General features: G+C 42.8%; 1 long non-coding RNA gene across 1 annotated transcript; it reads right to left on the bottom strand.

Moving 5' to 3' along the window:
* Positions 1 to 2,879: 2,879 nt before the first annotated feature.
* Positions 2,880 to 18,448, bottom strand: LOC126519300 (uncharacterized). Its single transcript, XR_008610044.1, has 4 exons — positions 18,332 to 18,448; positions 16,837 to 16,925; positions 8,838 to 8,897; positions 2,880 to 4,389 (listed from the first exon to the last, which is right to left on the bottom strand). It is a non-coding gene; the product is annotated as an uncharacterized lncRNA (long non-coding RNA).
* Positions 18,449 to 20,752: the final 2,304 nt, after the last annotated feature.

The following is a 20,752-nucleotide window of genomic DNA, read 5'->3' as shown; positions in this document are numbered from 1 at the left end:
TTTAAATTACTATGTGTGAGGTTTCTTGTGAGTCGAGAAGCAGAGCGAAACAGGGAGGCATTGAAAGGTTGATCATATTTTGCTATGTTATTTACACACACCGCTATCTTTAGAGGCCACAAAATGTCAAAAGTAAGGATATTTAATAAGTGGAAAATTCGTTTACTTGGTTCAGTATACTTGCTTTGTGTTATAATTCGGATAGCCCGTTTTTGTAATCGCCGGATAGGATCAAGGTAAGTGTTGTATGTCAAACGCCATGATTCTACACAGTATAATAAACAACTGTTAATAAGGACGAAATAAAGGGTAGACAGTTTATGTGTGTTAAAATGATCGCGGGTCTGTAATAAGGCATAACAGCCAGAAACCAACTTCGAACAGACGGCGCTAATCTGATTTTTCCGGTGAAGTTGTTCATCTAGAATGACACCAAGATACTTAAATGAATGTGTTGGTTTGAGCGAATGGTCGTTATGAAAATGTTAATTTGACAGCTGTCAATGACCTTTGCTGGTGAGCTAAATACTACATATTTCGTTTTGCTTGAATTAATCGTTAGCTTGTTGGTGAAAAACCAGCTTGAAATTTTTTTTTCAATTCACCGTTTGTCTTGGCTTCTAGATCCTCATGGTTGTCAGCTGTTACTATGATCGCAGTGTCATCTGCATACATTAAAATATCAGAGCAACTTAGGACCTTCGGAAAATCATTCAAGTATAACAAAATAAAATTGGCACTAAAACGCATCGTTGAGGAACCCCGATCTGTAAATATTGAAGTAATAATATAATTTTATTTATAACTACAGCTTGTTGACGGTTTTCGATGTAACTGGAAAGTAAGCTGTAGACTTCACCGCGGAATCCACAGTGGTGTAATTTGTTGAGCATGACAGCGTGATCCACGGCATCAAACGCTTTCTATAAATCAAGAAATACAACGGCGGCCAGTTTGTTTTCATGAAATGCTGCATTAATTGAGTCAAGCTTAGGAATGCAGATGCCGTTGAATGTTTTCGAAATCCATGTGCATGTTGACAGAGTAAGTTATATTTTTAAAGAATTTGCAAATATTATTGGATATAATCTTTTCATAAATATTATTAATAGCACTTAGAGCAGAAATGGGTCTGTAGCTTTACGGGTTGGATCAGTCTCCATCTTTGTATACTGGGACAACTTTGGCAATCTTTAGTGCAGAGGGGTACTTTGCACATTTTAAGGAATGATTAAATAGTTTGCATAAGATGGGTACCAATATATCAGTGTTTTCCTTAAGTGTGCGTGGGTAAATTCCGTCCAGTCCGGCGGATTAATGCCTGGTAAGCTGAGAATAATGGACGTAATTTCATCGGGTTCGATTTGAAACATTCCAAAAGTATTGAGAACTGGATTGGATGCAGCATTTTGTTGTTGTGATTCACGAAGTTGAGCAGCCAATGACGGGCCTATATTGGTGAAAAAGGATTTAAATCTTTCTGTAGTATTGCGGTCTATTTTTTTACAGGAGAACACGGCGCAAACTGGCTTTGCCAGCAACTCCATTTCTTATTTTCCAGACCTTATGTGAATTGCCGGAAGCCTGTTCAACGAGACGCGTGTAATATGCTTCTTTTTTTCGTGCCCTCATCATCGACACGGATCTATTGCGCAGGTTCTTAAATTCGTTTAGATAGCAAACATTATCCTTGTGTTGCTTCCACTTGTGGTACCATGAATCCTCCTCTTTGAGAATTGCGAGGACTGGCTCAGTCATCCAAGGGCATAGTGGTGCTTCGTAAGAGCGAACACTAATATTGCTGCTGCAGTTAGTAACCATTTGCGAAAGCGCATCTATTAGGTTACTAAACTCTGTATCGACGTCATCATGGTATATTACACTGGGGTCGACGGTCAGTAGATTTTCATGCAGTAGGGTATTATCTATTTTAGCGACATACTTCTTGCTCTCACGCTCTGGTTTTATATCAGTGCCAGCTGCAACAAAAAGTGGGAGGTGATCGGAGATGGGTTCGCTGTAAACCCCAGCGCGTATACCCCAGCGCGCATGGGTGTATTAATCATATTTCGGAAATTGTGCGATGTTAACAGGTTCACGTAGTCTTTGTAGCATTCAGTACGTGTATGAATGTTGAAATCGCCAACAATAATTATGCATTCCGAGTGTGTACACTGTAAAAAAAATTTCTTCAGTTTACGGTCAAAGTTGCAGGTAAAACGTTGCCGGACACTTTTCCGTTAAATGAAAAACGGTCTTTCCGTAGAACGGACAGGCCGTAAAAATTATTTCCGTTAAATGGAAAACGGTGTTTCCGTAGAACGGACAGGCCGTAAAAATTATTTCCGTTAAATGGAAAACGGTGTTTCCGTAGAACGGACAGGCCGTAAAAATTATTTCCATTAAATGGAAAACGGTGAGCTCCGTAGTTGTGATCACAGAATTGACCGTATTTTGCAAATAAGAAAAACGGTGAGTTCTGTAAAACGGAAATGCTGTAAATTGAGCCCCGTACTTGCGATTATAGTACATGACCGTACTTTGGTAATGAAGAAACGGGGACTTGAATGCTCGTGTTCTCGAGCCAAATTGTTTCGTTCATTGGAATAAGTTATTTTGGGCAATGAACCACCCAAGTCGTACATTACAATGTGGATAACGTGCAACATCATTTAAGATATAGCTGGAAATGGGGCAGAAATCATAGCACACAGGAAATACACCACACAGAACGTGCTGTGTTTGCATGTTTCCTCCTAGTGTCATTGTTTTCTACACCGCTTATTCTTCGTGTCAGTGTTGTCATGTTGCACTTGGGTTCTGCACCCAACATGTACACAGCATACATACAGATTTGTGTTCGAGAAACAACAAGCCACTTGAATCTGAAAAAACCTGTGTTTATTCTGCTTTACTGAAAAAAGCAGGGTGTGAGACCGGGCTAGTTGGTATTCCATGCTAAAGTGACCAGCGCAAGAGTGAACGCGGGACACTAAAAAAGTGACAAGAACAGGTGCGAACTTCCAATTGGTGTTTATTACGAAAAGGCATGTATATATACTCTTGTGCACTTGATCATAATCAGTTACAAGAGCACACTAAAGCCGCCCCAAGGCCTAAGGCGGCCTCCCACATACAGACCCCAGGTATGCAAATTCTTTAATGTCAACGCTAGGGATAGTTTGCTAATGCAGTTGCCTTACGCGATATCTGCCCCCTCAATGATGGGCCTAGTGCTTTCTTGTGCGTTGCTTGCTATTATTTCTGTTTTTTCAGAGTGCATGACATGTGCATTGGGAGTTGTGGATTCAAAGGAAACCCTCTCTCCCTTTTGTACTTTTGTATTATGTTCCTGTAGTCTCATATTTAGGCACCTTCCCATTTGCCCCACGTAACGCTGCCCACAGAAAAGAGGTGTGCTATTCACTACTCCCCCCGAGCATTTCACGAAAGCTTTTCTGTGAGCAATGTTGCATGAAATTGATTGTCTGCTGACAGGGCTGGTTTTGGCACATAACTGAGATAACTTGTAGGGTGCGGGAAAAACGACCTATACTCCCGCCCTTTGGCCTATTTTCTTTAGTTTATGCAAGATAGCCTGAATGTATGGGATGACTGCTAGATTCCTGCGAACAGTATCACATAGGTGTAACTAAAGAAAATAAGCCAAAGGACTGCAGTCTTGGTCATTTCTTCCACGCCCCGCAAGCTGAGTTATGTGCCAAAACCAGCCCTGTCAGCAGACAATCAAAATCATGCAACATTGTGCACAGAAAGGGTTTCATCAAATGCTCAAGAGGAATAGTGTATAGCATACCTCTTTCCTGCGGGCAGCGTTACGTGGGCCAAATGGGAAGTTCCCTAAACTTGAGACTACAGGAACATAATCGGAAAGTACAAAAAGGGAAAGAAGGTTTCCTTGGAATCCATTGCTCCCAATGCAGATGTCATCGACTGTTTAAAAAACAGAAATAATAGCAAGCAGTGTGAAAGAAAACACTAGACTCATCATTGAGGCAGCGGCTATTGCAGAATGCAACTGCGTTAGCAAGCCATCCCTATATGTAGCACTGACTGTTAAAGAATTTGAATATCTGGGGTCTGTATGCGGGAAGCAGCCTTAGGCCTTGGTGCACTCGTTTATTTGTGATGACCATGCTGACTTGCACGATTGTACCAGATTATGATCAAGTGTGCAAGAGTACATATACATACCTTTTTGTAATGAACACCGGTTGGAAGTTTACGCCTGTCCTTGTCGCCTTTTTAGTGTCCCGTGTCCACTCTTGCGCAAGTCCTTTCCGCATAGACACTAGAAATTGGCTGACTAGAGGAAGGATTGGTTGAGACTTGGAATGACTGGCTGCTTGCAGAGGCCTTCGGCTTTGCCTGAAAAGAAAGAAGCACCAATCAATTAAGGCTGTTCAATTATTTACTATCATCATCACTATTGTTACTCAGATAAACAATGATTTCATATTCACAACTGTCCCTACAAGTGCTCTTGTCAAAAGAAATGGTTCAGACTCAGCCATGTTGATATATATTCATTCGTAGCCTTATAGCATAAAAAGCTTCAGATAGAAAGGACCCAAGTCAATTGATGGTTTGCTTGGAACAGCCAAAGATGTCACGTGCACATTATGACATTTGGAGATTACATCTCCCATATTTAGGTAGAGCTGCCATGGCCACATACTGCAGACCATAGCTTTCAACTTTCACTGCTCCATTGCTCCATTAAACAACCTTGCAGATTTTACTGTTTCCCAAAACAATGAAGCACTCTTCAAGCAAGCGCAAACCATGCATGTTGTTTACTTCCGACGCAGAACAAGCAAGCCAAAGATATTGTCCAGCTGACAGGCTGGTAGAATAGCAACAATAGCAACAATACAAAAAACCATGCTTGCACCACAACTGTGTCACGACAGCTGTCAGCCCCTTTCGGATATGGTTTGTTGTGTCACAGAAGAAGTACCAATGTGTAATATTCTTTTTACTCAAGCAGTGAAAATTGAAAGTTACGGTCGTGAATGCATCAACATACCCTTCCCAGCTTCATAAAAAGTTACAATATTGCACTGTGTTCACCGAAAAATTTGCCCTTTTTGTTAAGAAGCCTGCAATTATGCCTAGACCCCATACATGGCTCTGGCAGGCAGTACTGTTTATTCTGTCCGTTTCTTGACTTGCAATCCCATAACGAAACAAATAATGCAACATATTTTTCCAGATTGCATTGCTTCATGTGAATGCGCTTAATTCGGGAAATTTCTGAAATGAATCCAGCCTCTACTAAAAAATTTTGAAGTAGAGTAATTCATTAACATGCCTAAACATGAGCACTTCCCGTAGATTTTGAGAGCCAATCAGGACAGAGCTATTTGCTCAAATTTCTACGACTCATGGCAACAGGATGGCCAAATTCTGCGCTGTTAGTAAATGCAAAGAAAAAAAACTTTGGTCAATTTGTGCAATGTTTCGTTCCAAAATTTTCCTTCTTTATACCGTAGTGGGGATACTCTGAGGTAATTGGTTGGAATTAATGCTATTGGCCTGCAGTCTGGTACAAAATATTTTTAAAGCCGCAGCGACAACACTATTTCCTTCGGGTCTATCCAAAATGCACATTCGGTAAAATCCAGGGAAAATGCTTCTAACTAAACAGGTCATTCTATATTGTTTTTTGCAGACACCTTTTTTTTTCTTGGAAAACTAAGGTTAATTTCATTCTCGCCAGGCTCGGAACATGCCCTACTGTCTGCAGTACACATGTTGCCACTTTAAAGGCCTGCAAGAAGGCACCAGTTATATTTTCTAGGGCAAGAAGGCAATGAAGTATGTTACTTAAGGCAATTAGTCACAGGAGTCCTGGATCAGTAGAAGAAAATTTAAAGACTATAAATTGTTTAGAAGACTTAAGTCACACATTACTGAGTCACCATCTATAGCTTACCATTAGTCTTAAAAGTACCATCATTGCATTGTGCTAAAACTAACAGAGACTGACACCTGGCATGATAAAAATGGAGCTTGAGAATGAAGGCTTGCTCAACAAGCAACGGAACGGCAAAAAATTATATTCATGATAAATTTAAAAAAAAAGGCACTGTTGAGGACGGTAAAGAACTAGGCACCATGACGAAATTTGTAAATATGCAAGCATAGGATGGAGTCAGTTGGCGCAAGCCATATATGTTTACAGATTACTAGGAAGGGCCTTCGTGCCGCAGTGGACATAATGTATGTGAGAGCACTGCGCCCCTTCAATTATGCAGTCCCAGACTGTCCGCAAACCACCTGCGGCTTCTGGTCTGGCTAGCATTGACAGAAGGGCGAATCACAGTCATGTGATCCCGCTGCCTGGGACTGTCCGAGGTTTTGTTTGAAAGCACCGTGATTGGAAGCCGCTCTCCTGGCTGCTGTTGTCTGCTATTAGCTACTTAAACTAATAGGGTTTTACGTGCCAAATCCACTTTCTGATTATGAGGCAAGCCGTAGTGGAGGACTCCGGAAACTTCGACCACCTGGGGTTCGTTAACGTGCACCTAGATCTAAGTACATGGGTGTTTTCATATTTTGCCCCCATTGATATGCAGCCACCGTGGACGAGATTCAATCTCGTGACCTCGTGCTTTTAGCTACTTGTAGATAGCACCCTACCCAGCAAATTCAGTAGCGTCGTCATCAAAATGGTGCAGTCTCAGAGGCCATGTCGCCGACACAACCATAAAGCTTGCATAATGGAATCGCAGCCTGAGCACATTGAACATGTTAACAAAGCTCAGTTTACATCGTGCTCTCGCTCTTCGGGCCCCTTAACTGCTGTATTTAAGCCAGCTCATTCATTTCCTGTAAATTTAAGCGTCATTGCCACACAAAAATAAGCAAAAACACGGTTATGCCACATCACAGTTCACCCACAAAGCACAGGCCGATATCCTCAAAGCTCGTGAAACCGTCTACTGAAGGCCTGACGTGTGTCTAGGACAGAGCACGTCTACACTGTCTACTAATCCTGCACATCCAAAAGCAAAATTTCGAATTTGGTTAACAGAAGGGATCAGCACACATGTCAACAGCAATCGGTGAAGCTCTGATTATACAGGTTGTCCCACGTAACTTGAGCCAAACAATAAAAATATGCAAATGTGACGTAGCTCGACAGAACCAAGGTAATGTTGTTTGTTGTCACTTGGAGATACACAGATATTTTTTCATTCCACCAAAATAAATATTTCATCTTCGTTAATTAATCAACTTTTCAAATATTATAATTAGATTAGAAGTGTCCATGAGAAAATTGGAGAGCAACATGAAAAGCTCCCCATACAGCTTTCTGTTGTTCGAGACATGCTGCGTAGAAGTGTTTTTTCGAGAAAGAAGCTTGCGAAGACACGCAAAGTGCTGCGAATGGACAGTCACGCATCGATTTAGTGTGTATTTGCAGGCTTCTTTCACGCTAGGAAAAACACTTTTATGTAGCATGTATTAACCATAATATTTGAGAAGTTCATTAATTACCGAATACTAATTATTTAATCTGGCAAAATGAAAAGAATATGAGTATCTCGAAGCGAGGGCAAACAACATTACCTTGGTTCTGTCCAGTTACGTGGCATTTGCATATATTCAATGTTTGGCTCAAGTTACGTGAAACACCCTGTATGCCACGCCAGCTACCAGCATGAAATATCTACATGCAATATGATACGTTTCCTCGTCCACCAGTTTCACTCATCTGAAAAGCGAAATCTACCTGTTTACTATGCATATAGCAATGAGCATTACAGATTTCACGAAACACATCAAGAAAAGCAAGCATTTGCGCCTGATCACTGTGCTTTGTCTTAAAAAACACAAGGACTAAGGTTGCAGCAATTAGACCACTCATGAAAACATCGCATTATGGCACACGAAGCATCGATTTAACGGAAGCAATAGCTGAGCGCATGATATTTGCTGTCTGGAACGCGCAAAGTACACATAAACACACAGCCTCTTTTAAAACATGGCATCAAGCCCACGTGCATCTTTTTAAGATAGCCGCCATCTGCTAGCTACTTGCATATGTCTGAACAAATATCTGCTGACAGCTCTGAGAGTCCGCAGAGTCTGTGACTTCTGGTAAAACGAATGCGATACTGGCTGCTCTCGGACTGGTGGATGGGGCTTCCAAAGCTGATTGAGAAAATCGAATGCGGGACAGCAGTGCTAAGCAGTCCAGGACTGTCAAGGACTGATAACCGAAGAGGCCCACTAATGCTTTGTGTTCCTATCCTATGTAATCTTTTCATACTGATCAGCTCAAGCTGCATGGCAAAGAAGTCTCTTGTTAGTGCGCTAAAGACAAGCCTCTTGCCCAAACATTGGCTATAGAGACGACCATCTTTCGACAACTGTTGATCTGTTCATAGAAGTGAGAATTCCGCGAAAAACTTTTCAATGAAGTAAGCAATATGATGATAAACTTGTTTCATAAAACTTCATAAGTACACCTGACCTTTGACTCACTTTTGCATGTAAGTAAATGTTATGAAATTGCCGCTGTGAACAGTTGTCCCCGACTGCTGTACACTTGTGATAAAAAATTAACCGTATTTGAAAGTTTGTATAATTAGCCAGGAGAGCCGCACTTGCTGGATGGCTCATCATTTAATTCAGAAAAAAATTCAGCAGTGAGCAGCAATTGTATCACTAATGACCTTGAACACCTTTTATAATTATTAATTTGTAAACACCTGTTGTCGAACAGCCCACTTACTGAAGTTTTGAACATATTGTACACAATTACAGCACATACTACACGAAATAAGATCTGTAATAGACCTTACCAAATACAATATTAGTGTGGCGGCAGGTCAAATGGCTCCTCAGCAATGCTTGCGTCCTTTCTGGGAGAACAAAAAACGACATTAGGCTTACACTGACAGCACCAAACCACATAATTTAAGTTTCAAACAAGTGCCCCACAACATAGGAAGTTCTAATAAGATATGGTCAACCTGCTTAACCATGTCACAGACATTGAATGACAGAATGTACTTTTATGGAGCCTCAACTCTATGAAATACATGCTAATACACAGAATCAAATTGGAAGCATGAAAAATCTCAGTAAACCTTTATTTCCTAGCAACCACAAGTTGCTCTTTGTGAAGTGCAACAAGTGAGTGTCTAACGTACACTAAGAAGGTGGAAAATTCGGGATCCTTTCTGGTGAATAACTAACCATATCTCTACCGGTACCCAGCAATACAAAGGTGAATTGTAAGTATTATATTGATTAAAGAAACAGTTCAGTGCTACCAAGCAAGTACAATAAATAAATTATTTCGAATTCATCTTCATGTCAGGCTAATCAAGTTAACTTTCTTGAGATCACATGAGAGAATGGTTCGAAAAAAATATTGGAATCTGTCAACAATGTTGAAGCAATTTTATGACAGCCTGCAGATAGCAGTTGTTGAAATAAGACCTGGGGCACGGGGAGAAAAGACAAAGAAGTGTGATAAAACAAAATGGGGCCTGTGCTGTGCAGCTACTAAATGCAGTTTTATTAAATTATGATGTGAAAAACAGCAGATGTAAGAGATGCAAGACCCTCAGGTGGTATTTTACAATGTTACGGGAAATTGTTTCAAGGAGCATGACTCCTTAACCCTTCGAGGGTCAATGATGTAAATATACCGCACCGCGAAGTACAAAAATGGTCGAAGCCGTATATTTACGGCGCTGTCTGTAGGTTTAAAAAGCGCAACAATTTCCTAACCTTTTCTGTCATGTGCTGTCACTATGTGGAAATACAGGAAATTTCTTTTGCACGCTTCGTTCTCTCAGTTTTCGTTGCATGGTTTGTTATAGCGCTAGTTTGCTCCTGCGAGTCTACGTACTACCGCTTGGGCATTGGCGTGCGCGTGGGCGGGTGGCGGTTTGGGTTTTGTTTTCTCGGGCGGTTTTCGGCTTCTTGTGCTTGCAAAACTGATGGCTATCTCGTTACTAATCGCTCAAAAGGCTACTGCTTGTTTCTCGCTCATTTAGTGCTCGCAGGGGTGCGCATAGAAGGATGCTGCCGTGCATGCGCTTCTGTTGCTCCTTTCTTTTTCTTTTTTTGAGACTCGTGAAAACTAATTGCATCTGGTTGGCGATAAGATGAAGATTAGTGGAAGTTTGTCACACGTTTTGCTTTTTTGATGGGCACACAACCCCATAGTTTTCTTGAGTGCGTGCACCTACACAGTTCGATTACGCTATGGATGTACTATCATAAGCAATATGAAAGGGAACACAGGAACACGTGGCCTTGAAACAGACTCGGAGCGATATGCGGATGGCGCTGTGAAAAACGAAGGGGGAAAGGAGAGCGCTCTTCCACTAACTGTTGGCACTCCCACCACGCTGGCATTTCTATAAAGGAGCAGCTTACGTCATGGATCGTCCAACAGCCGATAAGACGGTGGTCGTCGCCAGTGACTTACACCGATTTACATTCTTTTCTTTCATTCTCTTTTTTTCTTCGTGCAACCGCTTGATAGTACTCCGAGAAAAAGTTTGCCCTGTATTTCAAACCGATTCTTTATTTGAATCGACACACTCTGTTGTCAGTGGCACCTCGAACAGCGGCGACGCTCGAACCAATGACGATAGAGGAATAGAACATTGACAAACTGTCTCTCGTGCAACTTTGTTGCACGAAGTTCATTCAGAAAAATTCACGTCGCACACTGCAGTGGCCTACGCAGAGCAGTCAACTCTGAATTTGTAGCCTCAAGATGCCTCGAGTGCCTCTTAAAGAGCGGGAAGATATAATAGAAATGTCTAAAAGAGGTTATACGCAGCGCAATATTACTCTCGTGACAAGCCGCCCAATGAAAACGGTCAACCGGATTATCCAGGCTTACCGAGACGAAGGACGCATAAACGATGCGCCGCACCGCAGACGACCCCGGTCAACAACGAACGACCAAGACCTTTGCATCGTGGCTGCCGTCAGGGACAAACCATTTCAAAGTGCAAAGGACGTTCGAGGTGCTCTTGGCTTGAACAACTTGAGCGACAGCATGGTACGATGAAGGCTTAGAGAAGCAGGACTGCGAAGTCGCATCGCCGCACAGGAACCTCTGCTCACCGCAGCCAACAAAGCGGCTCACCTGAGGTTCGCTACTGAACACCGCAGCTGGAGCGAGAGTGGGTAGAAGTATGTAGTTTTCTCTGATGAGTCCACGTTCTCGAGCCGCTGGGACCAACGAAAGAGAGTGTGGTGGACCGCAAACACACGCTTTAGTCCGCAGAATATCCAGGAGGTGGCCGCCAGTGGACGCATGTCTGTGAACGTCTGGGGGGCGATTTCCCATGCAGGCCTAGGCCCACTGGTGAGAACTGATGGGAGGTTCACCAGTGCTGCGTATTGCACTCTGCTCGAGCACCAGATGATCCCCTATGTGTTGAACGGGCCGCACCCGGACGGGTGTTATTTTTTCCAGCAGGATTTGTCTCCCGTTCACACATCGGAGGACGTGGCGCGCCTTTTGGAAGAGCGAGGGGTAATGCAACTTCAGTGGTGCGCGAAGGGTGCTGACATGAACATTATGGAGCACGTTTGGGGCCGTATGAGAGTGAACCTTTCGAAGAGCTCACTAGAATTGGCGAACTCCGACCAACTATGGGAAGCAATAGAACATGAGTGGAGGCGCCTTCAGCGTGATACTGCATTCATCCAGGCTCTCTACACGTCTTTGCCTCAAAGAATGGAGGCCGTCGTTCAAGTCGACGGTGGCATGACGCATTATTAGGCCACCAACGAACAAAACAAAGGATGAGGATAAGCTGCGATAACGCTATTGCCTTATTTCATTTGCTTCAATATCTCTTTAATATTCGGCAAGCGCCAATAAACTTATTTTGAACTCATTCTTAAAGACCATTTTTTCCCGGTTTAGAAGGTTTACCATAAATCAATATCGAAGTCCGGAACAGTGCTATTTTTTCTAACGATTCGACGCAAAAGGTTACGAGTGACGCAATATCGAACAGTGTTATCACTGTCTGCTGGCGATGCGAAATTCCGCACTTTGCAGACGCATGGCGGGAGTGCGAACAGTTGTTAGAACAGCGTCCCCCTTTCCACTTTGTTTCCGACGGTGGCCGCTGCGTATTACCCATATAGCTGGGTCTGAGGGTGTTTTCTACGCGTTCCTGTGTTCCCTTTCATATTGCTCATAATAGTACATATTAGTGCAAGAGCAGGAACATTTGAGTCTTGCGAAGTATTCTCGTGTGCACATTTTCAAAGCCTTGAACTATAACAATGTATTAAAATTTTTTACTCTTATAGGTTTATTTCCTTTTTTATTATTTTTATTCATGAATAAAGAGTACATATATAGCAACACAAAATAATTTTTTCTCGCTTTACGGACACCCTAGAAAAATTATGGTAATTTTTTTTCAAAATAAGTCCCTAAGAATTGGAATCTGGAATAAAAAAAATCGACCCTGGGCGGTCGAACATGGCGAAAAAGATCGACCCTCAAAGGGTTAATTATATTCATGTAATCTTTAGAAACGGATGGCATAAAGGACATACTTGATGACAGTTTCATAGCGAGTCATGAACACAATGCATGCGGGATTAAAGAAGCATTTTTAAAAAATGCTCAAGAAACTTGCAAAAAGCAAGTTGAAAGCAAGTTTCTATAACCTCTCACAACACCGAGCTTCACCTACAAGTGTTGTAACATTTCCTGGCAATGTGCAGCACCGTTTTCACAGACATAGTTTGAATCACTGTGTCACAAGCTCTGGAAACAAAAGTGCATAAGTGCTAAACAAGCGTATATGATGCCCTACCCCTACTACAGAGACACATTAATCTACACGAACACATGTAGAGGGATTATGTCATCCATTTGGTAGCTTCTGATCATGTTCCAAAGCATGAATCTCATAACTGCAAATTCTATAAGAATCTGACACCGACTGATTACTTGGGGACAACACGAAAAGACGGGAGAAGGCCAAACAACATGAGCGCAGGCTAAGACTTGGTTAATTGCACACACGCACACACACACACACACACACAAATAAATATTAGGCCTATTTGTCTTGCCTAGTTGCAGCTGCAGGGCAGCAGGATGTTGTAAACAACCACACAGTTGAACTGCTGCATGTGCCTCTTGCTAAACTTTGCGTCAAGGCCTGGTCTGATTCACCTTTTTTAACCTAGATTGCTTGACGTGACAAATAAATGTTCTAGCTCTCCCAAAAGTCTTCTTGAGACTATGGCTGACCTTCTGAATGTGATCTAACAGTGGTCACACCACTGTAGGCCAATGTTAGACCTGGGTATAGAAGTTCTCCTCAACTTGTTGAGGATGCTATTTCGTGCTTCTGTGACAGAGCTTCACAGCCGAACAGTGCGTTGATGCGAAAGGCAGAATTCTCTCCTTAAAAGACGGGGCATAGATGCAGTGCACATGACACTCACCAAAGAAAACAATGAGGTCAAGAAATGGAAGATCACTGTCTAGTGGTAGTTTTCCAGTAGAACACGTTGTGGGGCTACTTGGTGCAGAGCTTTCAGAAGATGAAGCGCCAACAGAGACAACACAGTAAGAAAGAACAAAGACAGGACAAGGCGCTACTTGCAACTGTTTATTGAGTCAAAAGCAGCTTAATATATAGCCATGGGAAGAAGGGGAAGAAAAATACAGAAGCATTGCTTGTGTGAAGGCGCACGCGCGAGAACACAGAAGATGAAGGGAATCATAAGATTAGCCAAAAGCTAAAACTTATCTAAAAACATGCATTCATTTGTGTAAATATTCAGACACAGGCATGCTGACACAGGCATCCCCTCTATTCTTAATCTGGTTGGCCTCCAACAGTTCACGTGCCACAGTGTATTTGCATTTAAGCACGATCGTTGTATCATGAAGCCTTGCTTCACATACTTGCTTATTCTCATTCCTGCAGGCCTTGCAATGAAGTGGCAAGTTTGAGCCATAACTATTTTTCAGCGAAAGCTTGTGCTCCCACAGGTGTTCACTAATACATCGGCCAGTTTGTCCGATATACTCTTTCCCACACTTCCACGGTATACGACCGCTTCTTCACACTTCACAAAAGGATTTGTATGTTAAATAGAACACTCTACTTTTAGCCTTGAATTTACCCTTAAAGAAATGTGCTGTCATAAAGCACACAACACCTTTGACGAACAGATTTTGAAGTTGAAGAAAGCTGGCTTTCCTTGTTTGGTTTTGAGCAAAGTTTCGGAGGCGTTGAAAAAGGTGCAAAAAGAAAGAAACTGAAGCAGTGAAGAAGGTCAAACATTGGAAAAGAAAGCTAAACCAGTGGTGATACCGTATTCTCACAAAGCAGCGCATAATCTCAAACATGCCATCGTGAAATACAAAATTCCTGTGGTTTCTTCCGAGCCCCAAAAGCTTGCTACTTTGTGCCGTCTGATTGGATATGATGACTAAGAAAGTAGAGTGTTCTAGTAAACACACAAACCCTTTTGTGAAGTACGGAGAAGGCGTCGTATACTGCATACCGCTGAAGTGTGGGAAGGAGTAAACCGGACAAACTGGCCGATGTATTAATGAACGCCTGCAGGACCACAAGCTTTCACTCAAAAATGGTTATGGCTCAAACTTGCTGCTTCATTGCAAGGCATGTGAGAATGAGAATAAGCAATTACGTGAAGCAAGGCTTCCTGATACAACAATCATGTTTAAAAGCAAAGACACTGTGGCACGTGAACTTTTGGAGGCCAACCAGACTAAGAAAAGAGGGGACGCCTGTGTTGACACCGTCTCCGACTATTTACAGAAATGAACGCATGTTTTTAGATAAGTTTTAGATTTTGGTTAATCTTATGATTCCCTTCATATACATCTTCCATATTTTTGCACATGCACATTCACATAATCAGTGCTTCTTTTTTTTTCTTCCCCCTCTCCCCATGGTTATATATTCAGTGCTTTTGACCTCAATAAACAGTTGCAAGTGGCACCTTGTCCAGTCTTTGTTCTTTCTGACTGTGCTGTCTCTGTTGGCACTTCATCTATTGAAATGTAGTTTTCCCCCTTTCATGAGCTCATCTAGCACTGTAGAGACGACAGAAAACAAATCACTCAACCCTTTTAGTAGCCTTACTTCACGTCATATAGGGTAGAAAGTTTCCAATGAAGCAGAATACCTTTACTACGCTGGTTCTTACAGCAGCTAGTGTTTTACGACTAGCTGACAGTGTTCTCAGCAGTGAAAAGTCGCAATTAAAGTGGTTGAGCAACTTTTGATGTCTCCTACAAAGTGCCACACATGTTCAAGTAAGCAAAACTACTACTGAAAGGCAAGCTCCACTATCTGGGCCTGAAGATTTTCTGTGGTGAGCATCGAGCTGGAGCTATTCCCTGCACTCAAAGGTGTTTTTACCTTTTCTATTGGTGCACCTGAACACTGAAGCATGTTGTTGCTACAGGAACACCGGAGAGCGCATTTAACACTTGGTACCAGCCAGACGTGGAGGGGAGCTTTCATAACCACGTACAATGTTTGTTTTTAACAGTGCGTTCGCACTGCCTTTTAGCATGCATTGCCAAGAAGCATTTAATGGAGTTGAACATAGCTGACATCTCCGGTCAGACAACTTCGAGAAAGCCAAAGCCTATGACTGTTATGAAATCTGTACACAAAGGCAACCATCAATTCAAGCAAATTGCTCAGAGAGTTGAAACTACCTTTTTATTTTCAGTGCCAAGCAATCTGGGCATGTACAAAATGTTAACCGGACCAGGGCAACACGTGAAGTTTACATAAAGATGTACGTGCTGGAGTTCATAGGTACTACAGTTGGTGCTGTTTACAATATCCCACTGTCCTGCAGCCGCAATTATGTAGGACAAACCGGCCGACGACTCAAGGATTATCTTACAAAACATGCACAGACCCTTGACACAACATGGGGGAGCAACATAGCTATTGATGCTGCTTTGCGCAGTTGTACACCAAATTTTTAGCAGTGAAGTATCTTCATGACACATTTTCATAGCAGACATAACTTTCAGAATAGCTCCCATTGTGCTAGCGTGTCATCACTTAACCTGCTTGGCAAATTGAAGTATTCAGATCAACCTGCCGGACCGTTCTGAATTGGGCTGCTTGGTGCATGTTTAAGAGGGAACCGAACAGGGCTACAGACAGGACAAAGGGAATATGTTGCTGTGTACAACGCTGTCACTTCGTACTGGCAGTAGCACTGTTCGTTCCCTTTTTAATATTCATATCTTTTGGTCGCCTGACCACGCAACGCAGCTGCGAGCTCAGGCTATAATTTTACATTGTCTTCCAATGTTGTACTTAATTACATCATCGCATACTCACCTGTTGTAGTTAGCTCAACACTAGCTCACAGTGAGCTTATTCGTGGCTAATCTTAGTTACCATGGAGCCCATGCATGACAGTGCTAACGATCAGTGTGCAGTGTTGTTGCATACTCATTAAGCCAACACTAGACAAACAGTTATTTTATTGGTGCGTGTTTTATCTGTTGCCTCAAATGTTGAACTCTGGCACTATAAGTGTTTTTTAAACACCACTCATATGTGCAACCAAGTCAAGTATGAAACAATATCCCTTTCAAGTCGACGTGCTCATACTGAACCAATTTGTTGCCACAGGAAAACAAAAACATCAATTATCCTTTGAATGCATCTGCAAAATTACTCTACTTTCATAGGCCTCGTCATTCCACCAACATTTGCAGTCACTGTCTATTAAGACTGCATATGCAAGACAGATATACAATAGAATGGCACAGCTTACCAGAACAAAGAGCACCACTAGACAGACTGCTGTGACACACTACAACTGAGCACGAACCGGCACACAGACATCCTTCACTGGTGCAATAGCTGCAATTGAAGCAAATAATATCAGGTATTTTCAGACCGGTCGTCCACAGTAAAGCAAAAACATTTTCATATACAAATACTCTTGCACATAAGCTTGTCACCGAATTACAGATTGCTGTGGTATTGTTTGGTGTCTTCAATTGTATCGTTCAACTCATTTAAAAAAAGACTTCATGAAGCACCTTCTATTCGGCAAAACAGCAGACATTTTGCTCTACATAACTCACATGTATTTTAGTATAATTATTGTATTGATGCCTTTATGCTGAAAATTAGTCTACGCAACTAGAGACAGTCAGTATTAGAACCAGCCTTTAACATCACTGTTGACACACCTTTTGATTTTTTTATACCAGTTTGGGACATTTGTAACTTTGGATGTCCATTACACACTTTTGGGCACCGCTATTCTGTGTCAAGGTTACGTTAAACATTACTTATCACATGCACTTGCTTTACAATTACGGCCGCAGATGGGCAAAATTTACGTGGCAATCCACTCCCAGATTACGTTAAATGCTGACGTATTGCGTCAGAACGTTGATAGTCAGCCTGGTAGCTGTCTGGAGTAAAAACAAAACAAAAACAAAAATTCGCGGAACATCTGATGCCGATTACCAGCTAGCAAAATAATCAATTTCTTCTCCAGCGACCCTTAATGGGTATCACGCGCACACTTTCAAGTGCGATCGCGCACGATTGCTCGGGCTCGATCCCAAAGTGTTCCAAGGCACCGTGTTACACCAGTGTTACCTAACACTGCAGATCGCACGAGGTTACGGCAGCAAGCACGCTACACCGTCCATTCATTGTGATGTAGGGGCATCGCATGCAACATGCTCTATGAGGTCTTCATACACAAGCAGACTTTCAATTCCAGAAGCAGTCTTTCAATTACGGGTATGAACACAGCGATTATGCACGCCAAGCACACTGCGTCCTAAGCTTAAGGAAAAATAGAATTTCGCTGTGATGCAATGCGTCGCCGAATACGGCTAACATAGTGTTACACCGCGCCGTGAGAGACTGCTAAGGGGAACAGTAACTTCACTTTATTTTGGAATGCCAAGAACACATCACAACACGTTGCAAAACTGGAATGCCAACGTCAGTAAACCAGCTGCCACATACAGCCGATAACGAACTGCTACAGACGACATCGTCGCTGATGTTGCCTACGCGTCTCAATGTACTCTATATGAAATCAGCACAACAAACGCTACACCATTTATCACAGACTCGCAATGCCGCGGCTTTATCAATCCTCATGGCCAAGCGGGAATGTCGTTACAGGGCATTGACAGGGCATGTTCACACAACACAGTTGAGCCCGTCACCGGCTATCGCGGTGCATTTCGCACGCGCGACGTGCACCGACAACAAAAAAGGACACTTAGATCACTTACTTGCGTAGCAGTCCATCGTCGATTCCTTCTTATTCTCTCAGTGAAATCCCAAATGCAACAGGTACACCACCACCGCACACCGCCATTTCCAGCCGCTGTCCACTCTGTACTGTTGAGGCGGAGAAATGCAACCCGTCGTGTAGAAGCGATGAAGGGTAGTAAGCAGCGCCACCGCTGAAACCTCTTCCGTTTGTGTGTGCGTACTTGCGATTCGCCTATGAGTAATGTTCAAGCAGCGTTACCCATGGTGATATTATGTAACTGCTGGTAAACGTGGGCCGTGTATTTTCTTTATATTCGTTGCGTGTTGATTTTTCGCTCTTAACATGCTCAGTTGCCCTCCACATGAAATTACGGACGGTTCTCCGTATTTCGAAAACAGAGCTCACGTCCGTTTTTTTACGTAGAATTCCGCCGTTTTTCATGAAACTGAACGGTCTACGTAAATTTTACGGCAGGTTTGACCGTAAAATTACGGAAATTTTTTACAGTGTAGTAAGCGTTTCAAGAATTCCTTCGAGTTTATCAAGAAAGGACGAAAGGCGTGAATTTGGTGGATGGTAAATGACTCCAATAGTGAATGAATGGGGCAGTTTTATGAACAGTGTTTCTATGTCTGTATAACTGAGGGTGACTGGTTCGAGAAACGAGAAAGGTCGACCATTTTTGAGAAAAGAGGCAACACCACCACTACGGTTTTCATATTGTCTCGGATGAGACAGCATAACATAGCCAGGAAGTATAACTTTCTCATCTTTTTGCAGCCAGATTTCGGTAAGTGTTACAATATAAAAGGATTAGGAATATCTTCTCAAAGAAGCCACTAGAAGGTGCAGGTTCTTCCTCACACTGCGGATATTGGAGCAAAATATTGACGTATTTTTGTCACTGCTTAACAGGTCTTCATCAATGGCCAAAGACATTGTAGGAGTAAACAAGCAATAAAACACAAGAGAATTGGTAAACAAACAATTCTTTCTATGTCATCTTCACAAGTTATGTGCACTACTCTCGAGCTTTCTGTTTTTCGCATCAAGATTTCGCCTTCAGACCACCATGTGAATTTCCAGCCTCTGTTACGCGTTACGCCATAGCTTTTCCGTGCAAAGCCTTTTTTTCTGCACATAAATGTTCGTTGACAAAACGGGATTGTTCTCTGGGAAGCCAAGCACGGACGTATTTAGCTTGTTCTATTTCGTAGCTTGCAAGATTCTGTCATGTGGGGACCTTGACTTAAACTTCACAATTACATTGGAAGGTCCCTTCGACTTGGTTGGACACGGTGTACCACTTCAATTTCCTCAGGAGAAAGCTCAACTTGTAGGTAAGAAGTTATCTGTGTCATCATGCTACCGAGGTTCTCGTTATCGGTTTCAGGGATACCTTTCAATTCGATGTCATCCTTTCTGCTGCATTGCTTCAGTTCAGCTAGTTGTGTTTTTAGCTCCTTCGCTTCGTTCGTGAGCTTCCAGATTTTTTGCTGAATTTGCAGATTGTTCTTTACTTCTGTGAGTTCAAGCCTCATCGTTTTAACTTCTGCTCTGAAGCCCTCAAAGGCAGTGTTCATAAAGCCCATTGATTCCTTCACTGCTGCTATTTCAGTCTGTAGAGCATCGCTATATGAGTTCAACTTGTTTATTATGACCTTAATTTCAGTCGGGGCCTCCATAAATTTAGAAGTCACTTCCACCAGAACCTTAGTATCTTCTTTAATGCTTTAGGGAGCCTCGTCTGCGAGTGTCTTCGAAAAATTGTCAAGTTGCGTAGCCTCGTCGTGCCCTATTTTAACAAGTTTTCCACAAACGCGTCACAGACAAGAGGCACCAGAGCGGTGCAGCAACCGTAAAATACAAGGAAATAAACTCACACGAATGTGTGTGCGCCCACCCACATAGGTACAACACTACGGTTAGCAGTCGCACAGAAGGCTGCCAGCACCGCTATGATGTGTCCGTGGCTGTCGCTGGCTTCTTTTATCGGGTTGCTGGAGGGGCGTCGCGAGCCTTCCGCGCAGGCCGCGAATTTCCTGGTTGATTGCTTGCACAGATCACTCTTCGGCCACGTTCCGGAACGTATCGTTGGTGCTGCGTTGGGAAAGACGGTTCCGCGCCTCTCGATGGAACCGCATCAAAATGCCTGCATAGCTACAACAATACGGTTAGCAGACGCACAGACGGCTGCCAGCACCGCTATAATGTGTCCGTGGCTGTCGCTGGCTTCCTTTATCGGGTTGCTGGAGGGGCGTCGCGAGCCTTCCGCGCAGGCCGCGAATTTCCTGGTTGATTGCTTGCACAGATCACTCTTCGGCCACGTTGCGGAACGTATCGTTGGTGCTGCGTTTGGAAAGACGGTTCCGCGCCTCTCGATGGAACCGCATCAAAATGCCTGCATAGCTACAACAATACGGTCAGCAGTCGCACA

Source organism: Dermacentor andersoni, chromosome 10, assembly GCF_023375885.2.
Source record: "Dermacentor andersoni chromosome 10, qqDerAnde1_hic_scaffold, whole genome shotgun sequence".
NCBI classification, from domain to species: Eukaryota; Metazoa; Arthropoda; class Arachnida; order Ixodida; family Ixodidae; genus Dermacentor; species Dermacentor andersoni.
This window is presented reverse-complemented; position numbering and strand designations above follow the sequence as displayed.